Consider the following 7050-nt stretch of genomic DNA (forward strand, 5'->3'; position numbering starts at 1 on the left):
GACACATTGCATTAGCAAATCTGATGCACAAGACCTCTCTAAAGTGCTCAAAAGCTAAGATTTCAGTTTGAAAACAAAGGTGTGTCTGACCCAATCCATGGTATTTTCAATACTTTCATATGCATGTGAAAGTTGAACAATGAATAAGGAAGACCATAAAAGAATTGATGCATTTGACTTACGATGTTGGAGAAAAATATTTAAAATACCATGGACTGCTAGAAAAACAAACAAATCTGTGTTAGAGGAAGTACAGCCAGAATGTTCCTTAGAAGTCAGGATGGCAAGACTTTGTCTCTCATACTTCGGGCATATGATCAGAAGGGACCAGTCCCTAGAGAAGGACATCATGTTAGGTAAAGTGAAGGGTGTGTGAGAAAGAGGAAAACCGCCCCCCAACTAGATGCATTGGCGCAGTGGCAGCAACAATGGGTTGAAGTGTAACAATGATTGTGAGATGGCACAGGACAGTATTTTGTTCATGAGGTCACTATAATTTGAAACCATCTCATTGACAACTAACAATAACAACAACAAAGAGTTATAGCCTCAGAAATCCTATGCAGGGTCACTGTGAGTCAGGACCAACTAGAAGGCTTACAACCACCACCACCAAACATCTTTCTATTATTCTCTGCTTTCAACTAAGATTCAGCTGATGTTAGCAATGACAGCCCTAGTTCTGCATCCTCTTCTGAATCCAGCCTGAATTTTTGATAGTTTTCTGTCAATGTATTGCTGCAATCAATTTCAAATTATCTTCAGCAAAATTGTACTTGTAGCAATATTAATTATAATGTTCTAGGATTTCTGCATTCCGTAGAGTCACCTTTCTTTGGAATGGGCACAAATATGGATCGCTTCCAATCATGGCCATGTATGTAACTGTCTTCCAAATTTCTTTGCATATACAAGTGAGCTCCTCCCGTGCTCATTAGTTAATTGAAACGTTTTAATTTGTATTCCATCAATTCTTGGGCCTTGTTTTTCATCAGTGCATTCAGTGAAGCTTAAAAGGCTTCCTTCAGTACCACTGGTATATATTGTGCTTATAATAATTATACTTATTCTTAAAAGTACAAGATAGAATTTATAAATCTATACTTACATTTTTCCTCTCCTTTAATGATTTTCTTTCCTAACACATTATTTCTTCTATTTACTGAGATCGGTGCATCTTCAAATCTGTGTTCTTGTTTTTAATTATTCTTAAACTTTGTATATGAGAATCCCTGTTAGCACTCCAATTCTGTTTAATGTGGGTTGGCTCTGGTGATTATAGGAAAAAGAAATGGTAAGGAAGGATATACTGCTGGGCAGAATGTGTTGTAGTTTATTTTCAGAATGAGGAGTCTCCCTGCCCTTCCTGGGATTCACTGCTACTGTTGCACTTTTGGGATCCCAGGGCCCCATGCTCAATGTTTTGATCTGTGTACAAACACAAGCAGGAAGGGGAAGAGGACTACCAACCAGCTATTCAAAAGCAATGTCTCCACTAATCACTTTGGTCGTTACCTTAGAAACTCCTCTTGTCACTGAATCTGCTATGAACTTGAAGATTCCTTAAACTGTTTTTACTTCTTTAGAAGTCTTGACTCTAAAGTGGTGTAGTTCCCTAGTTTGTTTCTCCAAGGTCTTAAACTGTCTTCTAAAAAATTTTGAGACCTTTATAGTGCTCTTTGTCCCCGTTCCTATATCTAATTAATTCCCTCCCATGTCCCCCATCTCTCTTTTTCTCTCAACCTTTTCTGTCCTTTCATAAGATTTGATACAGGAAGGTTGAGGTAAATTTCCTTCAGTCTTACATCTTAATTTAATCTTCATGCACAGGGTTTTTAAATCAACTCTTTCAAAACCGTGTTAAATCCATGCCAACGAAAACCAAGTGAGGAACTAGACTTCTGCATGTGCCAGGATGGAATGAGAGACCAAGCCCACATCCATGTAGTATCAGAGCAAGCTGGTTTGGAAGCCACATTTCATCACCTGTCCCCATGCAGTTAGTGAAGACCAAGTGAGGACCTTGAACTTTATATCCCCAACCCAAATGTAAGGATGCTCCTCTCCCTTTCCTTGTTGAAGTGGTATAGGCCTTGAGAGGCCTAGTCAGTAATTTCACAACTGCTCAAGGAGCTCTGGTAGCGTAGTGGTTACGAATCAGGCTGCTAACCTGAAGGTCGGCAGTTCAAAACTACCAGCGGTTCCACGGGAGAAAGATGAGACGTTCTTCTCCCGTAAAGATTTACAGCCTCGGAAACCCTATGCAGGGTCACTATGAGTCGGAACCGACTCCACGGTACTTAACAACAATAACAGTATTAACAGCAGTAAAAAGTCACTCCCCTAACAGTGTCACTGGAGTCCACATGGGGAATAGTAATGAGGTGGCACCAATCATAGTGATAGCCACAGAGGTCTAATGGAGATCCTGAACTCCTGCCCCCATCCAGCAGTGATGAGGACTCCTTTATTTACCTTTGTGTCAACATAGACTGAGTGGAGAGGCTCAGCTTCCATTCCTACCTTGCAGTAATAAGACAGTGAAACATATAAATGTATATACAGAGAGAAGTAGATTATCAAGGAAATGGCTTACAACTTCAGGGTCCCAGGGTCCGAACGGAAGACAGAGAGAAAGCCTTCCAAGTGTCCATTATATTGGGAGTCTTGGTATGGCGCTGTGGGTTAATGCTCCAGACTGCAAAGCCGTTTGAACTGCAAGGTTGGCAGTTCAAGCTCACCAGCTGCTCCTTGGAAACCTTATACAGGGTCGCTATGGGTCGGAATCAACTCAATGGCACTTAACAACATTATATTGGGAGCAGGGCACACCCCCAAGGACGTATCCCTTCAATTGATTGGCTGCTCGTAGCCACTCATCAGAGAGTTAACTATGACTATATTAAGTTTCATCAGCATGAAAATACATATATCTTAACTGCCACAACACTGGGACTTCTAGCATATTCAAGCTGATGCAGAACCCTATTACATTACAGTACACCCTTATAAACTTGACACCTATAAGTGTATGCATAATCTCTAAATAAAGAAAAAACTGTAAAGTTAAATAAAGACAAAACTATGTTAAATATAATTTGGAAGTAGTAAGATATGGGGTCCTGGTATGGTGTTGTAGGATAAGCACTGGACTGCTAACCACAAAGTTGGTTGAAACCCACTAGCCCTTCCTCAGAAAGCCTATACAGGGTCACTGTGAGTTGAAACTGACTCAATGGCATTTAAGAATAATAACAGTAAACTATGAGTTTCTATTTCAAAAGATACTCAGAAGGAATATCTTTGACACCGAAATAAATTGAACTCTACACCAACAATATTCCTGAGGGGGTTCAAAATGATAAAAATGTTCATTAGCTTATAGTAGAAAGGAATATATCACTAAGTTACTGCCTTTTCAAACAGATTAGGTAGTCCATTCAATTGTTAGAAAGTGTTTTCTCTTGGGAAAGAGAGAGATTTTTGCAAGAGCTGTAATCATTTAACCATTTTCCCCCGATAATAAATTTCACACATTAGGCAGGTGCCCATGACATTTGTGATATTTTAAATCAGAAAAAATTGGCTAATGAGCGCATCCTCTTTTGGAATTCTACCCTCATCACTGCCATATCTCAATTTCCTATCTACTGAGTAGCCACTGAGTACATCATGAGCTAACTTTTACAGTTTCTAATACTGAACTGTATTAAAAGACTGTATTAGAATAATACTGAATTACGGACTCCTGGTGTGGCACTGTGGGTTAATGTGCCAGACTGCAAAGCCGTTTGAATTGCAAGGTCAGTGGTTCAAGCTCACCAGCTGCTCCTTGGAAACTCTATACAGAGTTGCTATGGGTCAGAACTGACTCAACAACACTTAACAACAACAACAACAACAATACTGATTTATGGAAACCCTTCCTAGAAAGCATATCCTGATCCCATATTATCTGGGCTTTTATGTTCTTAAAAAGAGTAGCTAGTCTCATTTGGGCTTTCTTTAAGGACTACAGAAAGAATGTTGTTTTGAACTGTTGAGTTAATTCCAACGAATTGTTGTTGTTTTGTTGGGTTTCCAAGGAGCGGTTGGTAGGTTTAAACCATCAACTTTGTGACTAGCTCTCCAGGGCTTATCCAATAGCTCCACACCAGGACTCCAATTCCAACTTATAGCAGCCCCAAATAACAGGGTAAATTGACCCATAGGCAGTTTATTCAACTGTCAGATGAATAAACAGGGTAAACTGCCCCATAGGGTTTCCTAGGCTGTCGATGAATGATCTTTAGAAGGGAGGATGGCAAGACTTTGTCTCACATACTTTGGACATGATATCAGGAGGGACCAGTTCCTGGAAAAGGACATCATGCTTGGTAAAGTCAAGGGTCCATGAAAAAGAACTAAACTCTCAGCAAGTTGGATTGAAACAGTGGCTCTCACAACAATTGTGAAGATGCATAGGACTGGGTAGTGTTTTGTTCTGGTGTAGATAGTGTCACTATGAGTCAGATCCGACTCAACGGCACCTAACAACAATCTTAATAGGGACTGATCATTGGGCCTTTTCTCCTGCTGAAAGACTGGTGGATCCAACTGACCTTTTGGTTAACAGTCAAGTGATTGCACCACCATTGCACCCCAGGGCTCAGAAAGAATATATGTTTGAAATTCCTATGAATATGCTTGGAGATTTCTCAACTGGCTATTATAACCTTCCCTTTCTCATTTTTCATTCTTGGGTTGTTATTTGCAAGAGTATGCCATCAGTAATTCTCTCACAGAGCTCTCTGCAATAGCAGTTTTCTTTGCTTGGTGTAGGCAATAACATTTGTCCTTACCATTCAGTATTGTCTGTTATGGATTGAATTATGTGCTCCCAAAATATGTGTTGTAATCCTAACCCTTATACCCATGACTGAAGTCCTGGGTGGCGCTTTAGGATACGCTCTGAACTGCCAACTGAAATGTTGGCAGCTCAAACCTATCAGCCGCTCCTCGGAAACCCTATACAGGATCGATGTGAGTTAGAACAGACTCAACAGCACTTAACAACAACAACATACCTATGGATAAGGAACCCTGGTGACTCGGTGGTTAAGCACTCAGCCACGAACGGAAAGGTTGTGGGTTAAAACCTATTCAGGGACTCAGCAGGAGAAAGATCTGGTGATTTGCTCCCATAATGTCTCTGTGGAACATGGTCACAATTGTGAGTCAAATTGACTGAAGGGCATCTAACAACAACATATCTGTGGATGATGTAATCTCATTCAGGAATGGGGTTTTCTTTTTTGTGTTAGTAATGCCATATCAGAGTCCTGGGGTGGCATTAACCTGTGGGTTAATGCACTGGACTGCAAAGTCGGTTTGAATTGCAAGGTCTGTGGTTCAAGCTCACCAACTGCTCCTCGGAAACCCTATACAGGGTCGGAAAATACTCAACGGCACTTAACAACACAACAACAATGCCATATCTGTGTAAGGTGTGTCCTAAATCTAATCATGCCTGAGTTATAAAAAGCAGAGTAGACATAGAAGCAAAAACAATCAGGGAAAGATGCATACCAGTGAAGAACACAAAGGAACTGAGGAATTTTGGGTTACAAAATCTGAAAGAGACAAGGATCTTCCCCTAGAAGAGCAGAGACTTTCCCTAGAACTGTGGCCCTGACTGCAGACTTCTAGCCTCCTGAACTATGAGAAATACGTTCTGTTCTGTAAAGCCGTCCACTGGTGCTATTTATGTTACAGCAGCACTAGGTAACTAAGATAGTGCCTTCCTCACTATCTGGTGTGTCCCAGTTTCAGACCCGCAGGATTTGAGTGCTGTCCATGCTCTGCTCAAGGAATCTCCTGCAGCAACTGCCTCAGGTACACACTGCCTTTTTGTGACCTGCTCTTTGTCAGATTTTATAGGCACTAGGATGGTAGTTCTGGAGAAGGATATCATGTTTGGTAAGGTGGAAGGTCAGAGAAAAAGAGGAAGACCCCCAATGAAATGGATTGGCCAAGTGGCAGCATTGATGGATTCAAGCGTGACTGCATAAGGTCACTATGAGTTGGTACCAACTCAATGGCACCTAACAACAACAACAATAAGGTTGATGGTTCAAACCCAACATACATCTGTTTCTCAGAAATCCTATACAGGGTCTTTATGAGTCGGAACCAACTTGACGGCCCTTAATAACACAAGCTGCTTGTCAGGGAGCACTGGTTAAATGTTGGGCTTCCAACTGCCTGGTCAGTGTTTGAAACCCAGCTGCCAGTTCAAGAGAGAAAGATGAAGTTGTCTGCTCCCATTAAGATTTGTAGTCTCAGAAACCCTATGGAGCAGTTTTATTGATTCAGTGGGTTAATCTGATTTGGGTTAAGCTGCTTGTCATTTTTGGTTGTTAGGGATCGTGTCATAGTCAAGGCCCCGTCCTCTACCATCATCCTACTTCATTCTTTCCTCCCTCCACATGCATTTGGCTCCTGCTATGTGTATGACATTTTACTGTTTATTTCCACAAATATTTTTCATGAAATCTTCCATACAACAGTTTGAAGGGAATTATGATCTCTGTTTTTGACATTTGAAACCTGGCTCTCAAGTTCACGTAACTGTTAGGTGGTAAGGTTGGAATTCAGATCCTGGACTCTCTTTCCTGAGCCTAGGAGACCTTCTAGAAAATATGTTCCTCCTGGGAAGCCTCAGGCATGGTTCACCTGCATTCAGATGAAAAATTGGAGGCTAAAGTAAAATTTGGAGCCCTGGTGTGGCACTATGGAATAATGCACTGGACCATAAGGTCAGTTTGAACCACAAGGTTGGAAGTTCAAACTCACCATGGAAACCTTATACAGAGTAGCTATTAGTCAAACCAACTCAATGAGACTTAACAACAACAACAAAGTCAGATCAGACCTGATTCTCCTTAAAAGAATAGGACTTGTCATAGTATACCTTTATAACTGGAGAATTCTCACACCAGATGCCAAACTGAACAGGCCAAATTGATTGCTTGGGATTTTTGTACAGCCATGAAGACATGAGTTTTTTTG

The sequence above is a fragment of the Chrysochloris asiatica genome, unplaced genomic scaffold (genome assembly GCF_000296735.1).
Source record: "Chrysochloris asiatica unplaced genomic scaffold, ChrAsi1.0 scaffold00004, whole genome shotgun sequence".
NCBI lineage: Eukaryota > Metazoa > Chordata > Mammalia > Afrosoricida > Chrysochloridae > Chrysochloris > Chrysochloris asiatica.